Raw genomic sequence first — 15,407 nt, forward strand, 5'->3', positions numbered from 1 at the left:
AAAATTCTTCCAGAGGATCGCCCCACTGCATCCCACCCCCTTTCTCTTTAGTGATTCATGGCAAATTCATTCTCTTTGGCATTTCTGAAACCCTGAATCTTTTATGTTATTTTTAAAACAGCAACAAGCAACACCACCTCAGTGGGTACAATGGATATGAGAATGGGGGTAAGCTGAGGCTGGAATTTCCTACTACTCCAGGCTCCACCAACTCCAGAACCACCTGAACTCTCAGCTTCTCTAGGAGTGGGATCATTCTGGTCAGCACAGCCTGGTACTGAGGCTTCCCAGCCTAAATCCTCTTTGCCCAAGCAGGAAAAGGCTGATCTTCTCCCTTTCCCTTTGGAATGGCTGCATTTGCCAGGGATGGGTCTGAGAAGCCTCTGAAGCAGCTCTCCCCTCCCTGAAGTACAAGGACTAAGAAGTTCTGGGATAACAGAGGCCTGGGAAAACCCTTTGACTTTGTGAACCAGCATCCCTTTGTGTCCCTCCTTCCCTTCCAAAAATGTTGCATAGGTGGGCCCAAGTTGTGTTCAGCATAGTTTAGTGGTTAAAAGCCCAGAGTCTGGAACAGGGTTTCTGGGTTCAATTCTCAGCTATGCCGTTTATTTGCTTTGTAACCTTGGGCAAGTTACTTCACTTCCCTGTGCCTTGGTTTCCCCATATGTAAAGTTAGGATCATAAAAATTATTATAATTATTTATAATAATTATAAATTTAACTTCTTCATAAAGTTGTTGTATGAGATGAATTAGTGCTTGAATTAGTAAGTGCTGTTAAGCATTTGCTATCCTATATGTCATCTCAGAGCTGGATTCATTTTAGCATTAGGAGCTAGAGTAATTAAGGACTTGGAATTCAGTTGTCAACAGGTGCGTGTTAAATAACTACAATTACATGTTTTAATTCAAAAAAAAGTAATTCAATCTTGTACTATATTAACAAAAAGAACATTCAGAAAAGGACTATGAGGGATGCCAGTTTTGTGAACAAACCTTAGTGGGAACATGCCAACCACAAAAAAGAAGCTAAGCAAGACTCTGAAGATCAGAGGAGATCCAGACCAGGCATGGTCCTAGGCAATTTCTATTTATGATTAGCTTCATTCCTACCACTCTATGAGGTAGACATTATAATCCCAGTTTTACAGGTAAAACAGTTGAGTCACAGAAAGGTTAAGTAACTTGCCCCAAGTTACAGAGGTAAACTGTGGAAACATGATGTCAACCAGAGTCATCCTTGGTTCCTGGTACTGCACTTCCCCACTCTATCATATTGTCCCCAAATATCTGTGGGCTGTCATGGGGAAGAGGGATTAGGCTGATCCCCAATAGCCTCGGGGGACAGAACTAGGAAAAACCAAGTGGCTGTTGCAGAGAAGCAGATTTTAGCTGTGTGTGAGAGAGAACTTTCTAACAGCAGGAACTTCTCAGTAATGGGAAGACAGAACAGGTGGCCTTGTTAGGTATGTTCTTGTTCTCCTTGGAACTGTAATGAACCTGCAGGGATGCTGTAGGAGCCGTGCTGGGGGATTGGATTAGTGACCTCTAAGGCCCTTCAGATTCTAGGGTGACTCATGAGTCAGCAGGATTGGGAGAGGTTGTGGCAATGGCCTGAGTATTTGGAAGCTCATTCTTGTGAAATGTACCCAGCCCAAAAGGGTGCATCACATCTCATCAACCACCAAAAAATACCGAGTAGTTATCAGCACGCTGAACCAGCCCGTCCAAGGCTCAGTCTTCTCAAAGCTTGGTCCGCACACCCTGCCCCGCTCTCAGGGACGTCGACCACATCTACACGACTTCACTCATCCAGGTGGAAACTGGAAGACACAAAAGCAAATATCAGAGTGTGGTCTGCCCCACTCTGATAGGTACTGGTTTAAGGGCTGTTGGGAAATTCTTAATTTTTATTTTAAAGGCAGTTATGTTTATAAAAAGGTCAAGAAAGTTTTATTAGCTTCACAATTGGAATCAGAATTTCCTTTAAAGAGAGGAACTGGGAAACCCCTTTGCTGCATGCTGGCTGGCAAGGACTCCGAGGGTACAGAACATGGGACTCTGGGTGAGCCCAGAGGGAAGTCTGAAACTGTTGGACGGGAAGAGGTATGACCCCTTCCTGACCCCCTGAAAACACTTCACTGAGAACTGCTGAACTCGCAGATGCTGGTGTGAGTTTTGGATACAGCCCAAGAGGCATAAGCAGCCTAAAGAATATCACACCCCTGAAAAGTGGGAATTGGTAGATTCAAGACCATTTCACCTAGTGTTCAAGGGGAAGGAAGGACCCAGCTACTACCTAGGAAATAGCATAAACTATTACCAAAGGAGGAGTGTAAAATTGTTAATACCTTACCAACAAGAAGCAATCAAGGTCTTCAAGGTGTTAATCATCAAATGTTTAATGCAAAAAAAAAAAAGAGAGAGAAGTGACAGTTTTCCATTTTCACTTGTATGCCCGCTTGTTCAGACCCAGAGGCGCCAGAGTCTGCCTCACCCAGAGCTTGCAGTATCCCTGACCCTGGTCCCCCTGCCCATGGCATCCCTGATCGATATTGCTCAGAGAGGAATCATTTGGGAATAATTAGTCTTGGTAGGTATGGTGTGCCCAAGGGGTGTCCAGACACCTGCATATCCCCTGAGGCACAGCTTCCTCCTCAGCTCAGCTGGGGGCCCACAGTTCAACGTTTCAGTGCCTGGATGGTCCCAAGCCCAGTCCTGCTGCTTCTAAGAGCTAGTCCGTCTGCTCTGCACATCGAGCTGCTAACTGGGGCCCTCCTCCCAAGTGGTTGTATTTTTGGCTAGAACAGGGCCAGAGCCACCACTGCCTAAAGCCCACCAAACTAGGGAACACCGACTTCCAGAGCTGGCCCCACAGCTGGATCTATAGACACATCTCTTGATGCCATTCTATGAAGGGGTAGCCACAGCCTCCCTAAGGACCACTCCTAACAGCTAGGAAAGTTGTCTTATTTGAAGTACACTTTCTCCCTTTCCCCAGGAGCCCCTACCAAGGAGGTCTGAGGCTGCCCTATGGCCATAACCTAAGGGCTGAATTTTCAGAGTCGGAACTATTATTTTGTCCACTGAATTCAGTCCTTTTCCTCTAGGAGTCTGCCTCAAGTTAGTAGGCACTAAACAAACTAGTTCCCTTTCTAGTCTCCATTGGTGTTGAAATTCCACTATTTTCATTCCTTGGGTTATGTTGTTATCCCTTGATTAAGATGAAAATAGCCCTGAAGAGTATTATAGGCAAATGCATTATTTATAACCCATTCTCCTGTGGCAATGAAACTGTCAAACCCCTAATTACAGAGCCATATTCTCCCCAGCAGCCTCTCTGCTCTTCTTGCCATCTACTCGTCACCCCATTAGGGGTCCTGGAAAGCAGACTTAACTCCTTCCTCTTATCACCCTGTACATCTAACTGGTCACCAAATTCTCTGGTTTTATGTCCTAAATATTTCTCTACCCAGCGGGCCATGCCCTGAATCATGCCTCCAATCTCTCCATCTCCTCCAAGCTTTTCTGTCCACAGTCTTTCCTCTCTCAGAATGAACAATAACTGCCAGAGTCACTGGCAAATATGGCCCATGCCTGCCACTCCCCTGCTATAAAACCCATCTGTAACTCCCTGTCTTGAGGACTGTGTTCCTTCACTAAAAAAAAAAAAAAAAAAAAAAATTCTTCCCCTCAGCCAAAATTTAGCCAAATGTAGTCAAATTTAGATTGCCTTACAAAAGTGGCAGGTATTCTTTTTACATTTTCTGAACAGAAAATTTTATTTCTGAATTTGCTTTTTCAAACCAAACACATGCTCCATTCAAACCCAGAGCAGGAAGGTAGCTTTTTCTCTCTGTTCTCTCCTACTATCCCTTTAGGATCACTGCCCTTTAGAATGAGTTCCAAACTCTTAGCTAAAACAAAAGCCCCTCAGTGCCCCCCGCCAACTCCTCCTGGCCTGTCAGTTAGTGCTCCAGGGACTATTCACAGGGCCCAGGGGGCACCAAGCTGAATCTCACCTCTGTGCCTCTGTCAGTGCTGGTCCCCCTACCTGGAACAGTCTTTCCTCTTTTCCATCTCCCCTCCCTTCAGCTAGGGGTCTTCTCCTCCGGGAAGCTTTCCCCCCACACCTCCCTCCTTCAGGTTCTCCCATGGACAGCTTAATAAAGCAGCGCTATGCCAGGCCCTGGGGTGGGAGACAGACCAGACATCCCATAGCAGGACAAGGTGCTAAATGTGTGGGTGGGGGGTGAGCAGGGCACGCAACCTGGCCGCCGACCTAGTGCCTGAAGCACCTTCTTGTTGCCAAAAGGCTCTTTTGTGACTAATCCTGATGACTGGACCCCTCCAGCAGTGGCTACTCTTTTCACCTATTTTGAAGAATTCTAGCAATCAACACAACTCTCAAACTAAGAAATCCAACTCTGCAATATAACATCAGTCATGGGGAGACAGAGGAAAAGGTAATATTGTATACCACACACAACTCCCCGTTTCTCCAGAGTTCCTCTTCAGCCATGCCCCTTATCTCTCTCTCTCTCATGCCTCCCCACCAGCAGTTCCTCCCCTGGCCCCGCCCCCAGGGCTCCCTGCCTTTTGCAGATGGGTGCCCTGGAGTTCCCTCTCTCTGCCTAGTTTGCATGCTCACACATTTGATCCCCACTCAGCAAAGACCCTGCTTGGGCTTCCCTCTCTTAGGAAGGCAGTTAAGGATCACAAATAATGAAACGTGTGTCCTCTCACAATCACGTTCCTTCTTGTCCTACGGAAGACGAGGTGTATGTAATCACTGAAGCATGAACTTGCATTTCCATGTAGCATTCCTCATAGCTATAAAAGGAACTGAAGATCTATATCAGGAGCAACAGATGCCCAAGTTATCTTTTTGTTAAAATCTGTTTAAGCTCCTTGTGCCCAGAGGAAAGGCTGTAGCTCATCTCCAGCTACTTAGGTGAGAGGTCTCCAGACAGGACTGGACAGTCCTATAGCCCTGTGCCCCAAGCCCAAAAAGAAGGACAGCCAGAGGCAGGGCTGCCCCCTTGGTGGAGCCAGCCCTGAAAACCCCAGGCCCCTGCCTCACGGGGCAGCTCCAGGCAAGACCTGCACAGCCTCTGCTCCAAGCCTTACTCTTGAAATCAGAACCCAAACTCACCAACCCCTGAATGAGAATTCCACAGGTGAGAGCTGACTGTCATGGCCTCGCGTCTGCTACTTTGCTGAGAAAACGGAGCCAGTTGAATAAGGAGCTGGACCCCACCCTGTCTGGTCTGTTCAGATAATAAGAGAGGCCACGCCTCTGCAAGGCGGGATTATAGGCGATGCTTATTTCTTCACAGCTTCTGAACTTTCCAAAGTTCTACAGTGGACATTAACTGCTGTGATAATTTCGGACAATAGTTTAAAAGAAGAAAGGAAAAAGGAAGAAAAAGAGGAGTGTCCTCTGCCCAGTCTCGGGAAACCCAGCTTCCCCCTGCCCCACAGGCTGGAAGAACCATTTAGCTCCCTGACTGAAATCCAAGAAGCAAATATTTTTGGGCAACCCTGATGCATACTTTCCTAGCGAAGTCAAGTGAATTTTACAGTCCTTCCAGCAAAGGGCCCAGACCTGATGGTCAGTGGCAATGTTTTCCATTTCTCCTGTCTAGGACTTGCACTGTTGTGGGATGAATGGGGCCAGTATCCTTATCACTCCTCTGGCATCAGTTCCATCCCCTTGCACTGGATAAGCACAGATATTTGTTGAATATTGGTGCCCAGGAGTGAGCAAGAGCTGGAATTGATCAGGAGTGGGGGGCAGACACCTAAAAGAAATGAGACATGGCTCCAACCTGTTAAAGGTCCCCAGTCATATTAAGAAGAAAGAATGAATAGCAATAAGTCATATATAGGTACATTTAAATAAATAATTATATGTGAATTCAGCACAATACTGGAAATGAATACTGGATAGGGGTAGCCCAAAATGAATATGTTCAATGCTTTCTGAAATGGGAGACTGGAAACCCTATATTCTGTATTCAAGGTCCTGCAGATGCTTCCCTGTGTCTTCCTCTGGGAGTTTTACACTTTAGGTTCTTATATCTAGGTCTTTGACGTATTTTTGAGTTGATTCTTATATAGGATGTGAGATAGGGGTGTACCTTCAATCTTTTGCACACCATCACAGATACTTATAAGGGGTTGCCTTGTCTACTTTTTGCCTTCAGGCAGGACTGAACCTAAAACCAACAGCTATATTTTGAGGGATCTCACCTCAGTCAAGTTCAAACATAAAACGATTGATTCTGTTTTTTGAACCAATCTGGGAACATCTATCCTTCACTAGTAAAGTGAAATGTAACCCATTTAATCATGTAGCTCTCATCCCCACCCCCAGCCAAGAAATCCAGGAAATGGGAAAGCGCTATGGGATGATTTGTCCTTCTGTATCTAATAGAAGACACCCTTTCTAGGCCACCAAAGGCGGCAATAAATGCTCTTATAGCACATTAAAGTTATTTTGTTGGTTTTGTTTTATTGTTTGTTTCTACTACCTGGGCACAAGAGAAAATTCTACCTCTACCCTGCATCGAGGACTAGAGGGGGATCTGACTCTCCCCTACCCTTCCCCAGTCTGGGAAGCTGAGAAAATTCACAACTGGGATGAGACTTGGGACTCTCTAATTTGGGGTGGGGTGGGGAGAGGAAGGAGTTAGTAGGTCCAGGAAAAGGTGGTGGTGGGAACTGAAGTGGGTGGGTTTAAAGGCTCACAAAGGGAACACTGCTGGCCTCAGGACCATCCCCGTGGTGACACCCCAAGTGCCTGAGCAGTGAGGCTGTGTCAGGAGCAAGATGGCTAAGTTAGGAGGCACCTTGTTTGGCTTTCCACTCCTCTCCCCAGCAATTCTATATGGCTTGGATTTTACCATGGAGACATTAAGGAAAGTTTTATTTCAGACTTTACTTTTCTTCATATGTCTGCACACTCGTGTGTCAGAGACAATGAGTGTCATGTGCTCACTCTATTAGCTTGCCAGGACTGCTGTAACAAAGTACTACAGTCTAGGTGACCTGAACAACAGGAATTTAGTGTTTCACAGTTTGGGAGGCTAGAAATCCAAAATCAAAGTGTGGATAGCATCGTGCCGTCGTGCTTTCTCTGACATCTGTAGCATCCTGGTTGTACTTGCCAGCAATCCAAACCTCAATCTCTGCTTCCATCATTTGGTCATCTCTCTCCCTGTCTGTCTCCTATTTCTGAGTCCAATTTTCTTTGCTTAGAAGGATCCCAGCCATATTGGACTAAGGTTCACCCTAATCCAGTTTGTCCTCATTTTAACAATAACATCTTCAAAGATACTATCTAGAAATGAGTTTACATTCATAGGACCGAGGGTTAGGACTTGAACATGTCTTTGGGAGTGGGGCATGATTCAACAGTAACACTCCCCAAAACCACTTTTTCCTGGGTTCTACATTTTTCCAAGCCGCCTTACCTTAGGACGTGATTAGTTCTAGCCAATAGAATGTAACAAGTGACGTTTGTTACCAGTAACCAAAGCAATTGAGAGAAAAGCCTTACTCCCCACCCCGTTTTCTCCTTCCTTGTCTCCTGGCTGGATGCCAATTATTCAGTGATAATTCTGAAACTCTAGATGGAAGGAGGGTGGGTGTTGCTGAAGACAGCCTACCGAACACCTGATTGGAGATTCTGGGGTGGATGTCACAACAGTCAGCCCACACTGACTTACTCACACCTTTTCTTGAGCTCAAGATAGAAGATAGTCTCTTAACTCTGATTATTGCTTCCATTTCACTCATAGTGTCTCCTTTAACAATCAGCCATATATTGAGTCTATGTTCTCTAAATTTATTTTTTCCTCTTTTTTTTTATTTTGCATGGGCAAGCACTGGGAATTGAACTCCTCTCATTTTTATTGACATTTTTCTTGCATTCTAACAGTTTGTAGTTATTTCCCACTTCATTTATTTTAACTCACCAGATTAATGTGGATTTTAATTCTGATATTAAACATTTTATACTTCTACATCTTTTCCTTATTTTATATAATCTCCATTTTTCACCTCAGAAGTTTTCATCTTAGTCTATTCTCTCCTTGTGTTCATCTGCCCCTATTTCTCTTAGAAGCCATGTCTTTTTGAACTACAGAGTTTTTCTGACATTTTTCTTCTGGTTCTTGTAGCCGATTATCAGAGGTTAGTGCTTCTTTTGAGTCTACCAGATCATTCCTCTTCTTCTGAATGTCTTTTCTTCAGACATTTCTAGTTTGTTTTTTTTTATTCTCAAATAAGGTAAAATCCAGTCCCCTTAAAGTTATGAACTTCAAAGAGAATAGCTTCTAGTAAAAGGTGATTGGGAAGTTACATGTTTTCTGGAAATTATGTGGTGAACACATAATTAATGGAGTCATAAATACAAAGTGTCCTTTAATACCTCCAGGTAATTTCTGTACTAATCTGACCGCATTTACCTTAATCATCTGTCCTAATAGGGATCTAAAAGGACACTGATCAAGGGAACCACCCAATCCCACATCCAGGTTAGAAAATGGATACTCCTTTTATAGAAAACTTAAAGTTCAATCACACATTTCTAGATGTTGGTGTGTTTGGGTTGTAACAATCAGACTTGAGGAAATCCTTAGTTGAACCCACAAATCTTAAAGTATAACCCTCAGCTTTAGTACTTCTTGAGATACCATCTAACTACTGACAAGATACAGGAAGGAGGAAATGAAAGATTAACTTCATGTTAACAATTTGGGGCCTATCAGACAATGGAGACCTAAATCAGCCTCCCTTCCTGGACATTTCCTGCTTGAAGGAATGACATGGGAGGTGTCACACAGGGGAGGACATGGAAGTCCATCAATGTGGGTCTCAGAAGTAAAGGCAGAGTGACCCAATCCCAGGCCCCAAGCTAACTGTGAAGAGTAAGAATAGAGTGAACACTGGAATCGCTGTATTTCTTCAAATCTAAGTCATCATTGATTGGTTGATTGGCACATCATTGTCTTCAATCTTACAAAGGAAGAAAAGTCACTGCTATTATAATTGTAAGTCATCATTGATTGCAGGACACATCCTAATTTCAGAGATGTTGAATGTGAGAGGAAGAGTGCAACTTAGAAGCTAGTGTCACCTTCTTGGGGATTGCTCCTCAGTGAGGGTGGCAGCTCATCCGCTAGGTCAGGGAGCCAAAAGATGAGAGAGAAGAAACAGTCCAGAGCTTCAGGAGAGCCTCTCAATGCCCAGACTCAGGGTGCGTCAACCCCTGCTCCTGCCCAGTATAGCGTCCTCAAACATATGGCAAGAGGGCCACTGATAGGCACAGCTCCCAAACAGGTTCCCACTTGGTACCCCCATCCATGTTCCCCTGAGAAGGCATCTTCCTCCTCCATGAAACAGGAATGTAAGGTCATAGACCATGGGAGAAGACCAGAGATTATAACAGATGAGATAAAAATGGAAATGAATCCGCTCTTTGGATTTCTGATTTGCTGAGCCTAAGAAAACCACAATCCCTGGGGGTGTTCCCCAGAGCTCCTGCACATAGTAGGTCTTCAACCAATGCTAGTTCCTGTCTCCTCCAAGAATCCTCCAACACATACCATTCAAACCTCCCCTGTGTTTTTCTGGTGTCGGCAGTAGAGAGATCAGAGGCAGTCAGAGGGAAATTAATGACTACAAGGAAGAGAGATAGAGGTAAATAACTTAATGGGAGTCCAAAACTATCTCACTACGCTGGAGAGGTCCAAGGAGTCAGCTCCCCAATGCAGCATCGTGACTAAAAATACAGGCCCTGGATAGCATTGAGAGTCCAGGATTGGATCCCAACTCTCCATCTTTTTAGCTCTATGACCTAATACATTAATTTTTTGGTATGTTGGGGGAGAAACAGTACTCCCTCATAGGATTATCACAAGGATTAAATGAGTTAATATATGAAAGCACAGGCTTTGTACCAGGCCTGACAAAGAGTAGGAGCACTAGGTGTTGCTGTTTCTCATGGTTTATTCACATGGTAAAGATTCAAATTTTTTGTATTCATGGCTGGATCCTATTTTGCCAGTTAGCATGTTTCTGGGCTGACTGCCCCATCAAATGTTCTCAAGGGAATGTCAATAAATCCGTGAAACTAAACAGAATCTGGCTGGTTACATCTGCTGTGGAATTTGTACACTGTATTCTAAAGACACAGGTAGATTTTTGGCTGGCACGCAGTCTTGAATGGTGAATATCACTCTTTATCTGAGAAGATAAGCTAGAGCTTCCAGTGCTGGTTACAAGGCTGCTTGCAACACTGATGAGAATGCCAGGACTGCATTGCAGGTTTTTCCAGCTAATTCCCTGACCCCTTTGACCTGGTAATCTAATACAAGCACGGAAGGCTGTGACCAGCCCACCTTTGACATACTTGTACTTGGACACAAATCAAGCTTGGAACTTAAGGGGTGAGCTTCTCAGTCTAGGAAAAATAAAGATATCAGAAAGTAACAAAGAGTACAGGGAGTATGAATGTGAATTAACCCACCAAATCCTAGTGTTGGTGGCCCCAATGTCACCCAAGAAAGGACATTTAAAGCAAATGTCAGTTAGTAACAAGTGGAATGTACTGGCCCATGATAGAGTACAACCCCAAGTGTCAAGTGGGTTAGCACATTAATACTTAGAGAAGTCACATTAAGTTTTTCATCTAACAACCTTCTTTGATGAACACTCACATGGCACTCAGCCATGAAAACCTGTCTCATGGAAATGTGTACCTCCAACATGGAAATGAAAAAAGGCGTTGGGGTAGGATGTGTTTTTTTAAGGGCCTGCTACATCCAGGTGCCACACTATGCACCGTGCTACCATAAGGCTGCTACTCTAGAGTCTCCTCTATATTGGGGGCAAGGAACTTCCAGCTGTGTGACCTTGGGCAATCCTGCACCACTGTGCTCCTCATTTTCTAAAAGGTGACCACAGCATACCTATCTTGTGGGAACTGTCCCACCTGTAGGTTGGGCCACCATCCCCTCTCCAGGTAGATGGAGTCAGAACTAGGCAAAGCTGCCAAATGCCATATGAAGTACTGCCCCCCAGCCAGACTGTCTGGCTCTCAGGTCTGCTCACCCAGGCACCTCTGGTAACCTGTAGCATCTCCCCTTGTGGTTCTGAGTCCTACTTTTGGGCTCTTGGTTTTTATTTTGGTTCTTCTTGACTTGGACTCGCTGTCAGGGCTGCAGGAATCAGCTCTGCCCCCTCTAGAAACCTGGGCATTCACACTGGATGGGTCAGTGGAGAGAGACCCATCAACCTCCACCCTGAACAGTCTCTCGCCACAGTTACACAAGTGTTCCTTTGCCACAAATGTTAGACAATGTGCCAGGTGATAGTGACTCATTGACAAGTGAGATGTTATCCTTGTCTCCAGGTGACAACAGCTAGAGGGTCCCCTGCACTCCTTGCAGTGCAGGATGCAAGATAGGACAGCTGCCTACTCCATACCTTGGCTTTCTTTTTTGCCTTAGTTTCCTGGGGCTGCCAAAAGAAGCACCACAAACTTAGTAGCTTAAAACAGACATTTACTGGGGTTCAAGTGTGGTTCAGTGGTTGAATTCTCACCTGCTATGTGAGAGACTTGGTTTTTATTACCGACCCATATACTTCCCAAAAAACAAACAAGCAAACAAACAAAAATTCTACAAATGATGCTGCAATAATGGGCTACTCACATGGAAAAAGAATGAAATGTGATCCCTACCAGATAGCATACAAAAAATATACAATAAATGTCTCTCAGTTCTAAAGGCCAGAGGTTTGAAATCAAGATATTGGGAAGGCCACATTCCCTCTGAAGCATTTAGGAGAGACTCCTTTTTGCCTCTTCCTAGTCTCTGGTGGTTTGCCGGCAATCCTTGACTTGCAGCTCCACCTCCAATGTCCCTCTGTGCTGTGTCCCTTCTTTCTTTCTCATAAGGACACTAGTCATATTGGATTAAAGGCCCACCCTAGATAAGTATGACTCATCTTAACTAATATCATCTGCAATGACCCTATCTCCAAATAAGGTCACATTTTGAGGTACTACGGGTTAGGAATTCAACATATCTTCTGGTTACACAATTCAATCCATAATACCAACCCTGTCTGGGAAGTGGAAAAAGGTCCCTCTCTTCTCTGCCTGGAAGGTAAACTCTTGAACCCTTTATAATTTTAGTAAGCATCATTGCATAATAGAAAAGAACACAGGCCACCCAGTCTGATCCCAGTTTCCGCTCCTCCTAGCCGTTAGGCCTTACGGAAGTTATTGGACCACCCTATGCCTTGGTTTCCTTCTCTGTAAAGTAAGGGTGGCAATTACAGGAACGAACCCAATGGGTTGTTGCATTTAAGTGAACATATCCCTGTAAAACATTTAGGAAGATGCCCATCAAAAAGTTAACATCTGGTAATGTTGGTATTACTTGGCATTTTCAGTCATTATGGGTAAATTTAGGCTGGACCAGCCACAGAGGGTAAGCCCTGACAAGGAGCTAGGAAAAATACTGTCTAAGAATGTTCCAAGAGGTCCTTGTTGGCAAAAGCTCTATACATCTGTCCCCTTGTAGTCTGTTGAAATTGCTAACCTAGCTCTTCTCCAACTTAAATGTATACACAAATCACCTCACCATCTTAACCCCCAGGTTCTGATCCAGCAGGCCTTTATGGGCCCCGAGGTGCGGCATATCTCAAAGGCTCCCAGATGATACCCATGCTGCTGGCCCATGGACCACTGAGTAACCAGGGTTTAAGGGTATTGCGATCAGCAGCAACACGATAACAAAGGGGACCACCAGAACAAAGGGGCAGATACTGCAGGCCCAATCAGCCACAATGCTGGGTCATGGTGACAGTGTGGGAGCCCAGCTTTCCAGCTGCAGGATAAAGAGTGGATGCAAATCATTGACCTTTCATAGTCCTTCTCTCTGGGATCAATCATACTTTTGAATTGAACAGCAGCTCACTGAGGCAATGCTAATTGTTTCTGCTTGCTCCAGTTTATCATTCCCTAACAGGGTCAACCAAGAAGTGGTCTCATCCTTTTTGATAGAAAAAACAAACACTCCACAATCAACCCTGAGGTATATGGAGCCCAGAACAATCCCTGGAAGAATGGAAACTTTGGTGACAGAATCCCAGCTTCCTAATTTCAATGAACTTAATGGAGACTTACAGATCAGTATTTTTGTTCTTGTGTTTCTAGTTGGTTCAAGATGAGAATTTGACTTTAATGCAGCCTGGGCTCCTGCATGACTGAGTACTGAGCAGCTCAGTCTGGTAGAAGAGAGCTGAGAGGCCCCTGGCATTTATGTCCTTGGATGAAGGCGGGGTAACTTTACCCACTGATGGAGTCTAGGTTTAAAAAAAAAAAAAAAAAAGAAGCTGGTCCACCAAATCCAACATGCGAATAGGCAGAATTAGCTACAGACATCCATTAGCCTGAACTCTCACTACATTCTGCCACTAGTCTCTTTCTCCAGCCTTCTCTTGCTCCTGTCCATCTCTGGCACACAGTTATATTTCTAAACACTTCCCAAAAGTCATCTGACTTCCTACTGCATACAGTCAAGACGGTTTCAATGTTTTCTAGAATGTACTGACTCACATCTATAGACAGGGCTGCCTAAAAGGCTGTGTTAGAAAGAAGTTTGAGTCCTCTCCGGGATTCAGTGGGAATGAATTTTGGGACTGACATCTGGTGCCTGCCAAGAGCACAGGTGGGGAGAGGGACACCATGCCATTTCTTTCTGAACAAGATAAAGTCAAAACATATCATCTTAGCTTTCAATCTCCTTAACAGTTGAACTCAAGCTGCCACCAAGGCATCATCTCCCATACTTCTCCATGAAATGCCCACCCCAGACAACCTGGACCACCTTTTCCACCTTCATCAGCCCCCAACACTCCGCATGTGCCTCTGCATCTGCAGCTGGGTCTTTCCATTCTGCAAGACTTTGTTCTTCCTCCCTCTTCTTGGCTCCCATCCTCTTCATTTGTCACTAAACCAATGTCGTTTTCTGTTACTATTCATTTCTTTGTATGAGCCATGATTAAAGTGACTCAAGTATGAGTGTCTCTAGTCTCCTTCCTTAAACCCCTTCCTCTCCTGGAACTCCGAGGTGGCCCTGCCCTGCCTCACTGGCTCTTTGGGACTTTATGAATGCAGAAATGACAGGAAGTCACATCATATTACAATTCACCTCCCTGACTTCTGGGAGAGGAAGAGGGCCGGAGAGTGAGCTCAACCATGTGGGCATGGATTCCATCATGCATACCCACGTAGGGAGGCTCCACTCGGGATACCTGGAGCTACAATGAGCGTCTGTAATTGAGAAAATACATGGCTGCTGGGCCAGGAGGGTCACCCGTTTTAACTCTGTAAGTGGAAGGGAAATGGAAGCTTGTATCTGAGACCCTCCCAGACGCTATCCTGTACCTATTTTCTTTTGGCTTATTTGTATCCTTTTACTATAATTAAACTATAGTCATAAGTGTAGCACATTCAGCGAGTTCTGTGAGTCATTCTAGTGAATTATTGAATCTGAGGGGGTAGTTGGAACCTCCAAATTTATAGCCACGCAGTCAGCAGAGTGAGTGGCCTGGGCTGGCGGCCTCGCCGCTGGTTCCTGAAGGGTGGACTGGTACAGGATGGCCCTGCGCCTGGGGATCTGGCCCGACTCCAGGGAGTTAAGAGTAAATTGAACGGATTGGCTCAGCAGTCCTTGCAATTGTGACTAAAATTTCTGATATCAATACTGTTGGTGCCAGAAGTCATGTTGAGGACATGGATAAAAGTCTGTGGTAGTTTTTACAAGACCCAAACCCCCCACCTTACAGAAAAGGAGCCTGAAGCCCAGAAAAGTGGGGTGAGCCAGCACCTCAAATTTTACAGCAGCTGAAACACCTGTAGGAGGGAGCACATCCTTAGCTGATATCAACATTTGACTAAATGCCTCCTCCCCTGGGGGGTAATACCTGGGTGAAGGTATTAAATCAACCCAGTTTGATGGGTATTTATTGAAATCACAATGAGTAAGGCGTTTATGTGAAAATACTTTAAATATTCTAGAGAAGCTCACTATGGATGCTGCCCTTAGTGAATGGTTTTAAGGTGAGAAGCATCCTTTTGCATCCCTGCTCACAGATGAGGCGCTTTGGAACTCTGCCTTTAGATTTGACCCACTCTCCTTCCTATTCACAGGTATATAGTCCCTCTTATGTCTTTCTATCCTTCCCCCACAACACATATACCTTCCCTGAAGGTTTGCCTTCCCCCCACCCCCAGTATAGGCAAGTCCAGTGTAAGAAAAAGGTAGATACCCCTTGGGCGTGCTTCACTAGTGGTGGGGGTAGGGGAGTCCTCTGAAGACCATCCTA

The 15,407-nt window shown here is 44.9% G+C and overlaps 2 protein-coding genes across 2 annotated transcripts in view; both read right to left on the bottom strand.

Moving 5' to 3' along the window:
• ADD2 (adducin 2) overlaps nucleotides 1-1,807 on the bottom strand; it is a 57,462-nt gene extending 55,655 nt beyond the window's left edge. Inside the window, exon 1 of the mRNA XM_077134498.1 lies at nucleotides 1,695-1,807. The gene's annotated coding sequence lies outside the window, so the exon portion shown is untranslated. The remainder of the gene's footprint in view (nucleotides 1-1,694) is intronic.
• The window catches only part of FIGLA (folliculogenesis specific bHLH transcription factor), an 88,104-nt gene continuing 74,421 nt past the window's right edge, over nucleotides 1,725-15,407 (bottom strand). Inside the window, exon 6 of the mRNA XM_077134734.1 lies at nucleotides 1,725-1,822. The gene's annotated coding sequence lies outside the window, so the exon portion shown is untranslated. The remainder of the gene's footprint in view (nucleotides 1,823-15,407) is intronic.

Source organism: Tamandua tetradactyla, chromosome 17, assembly GCF_023851605.1.
Source record: "Tamandua tetradactyla isolate mTamTet1 chromosome 17, mTamTet1.pri, whole genome shotgun sequence".
Lineage (NCBI taxonomy): Eukaryota > Metazoa > Chordata > Mammalia > Pilosa > Myrmecophagidae > Tamandua > Tamandua tetradactyla.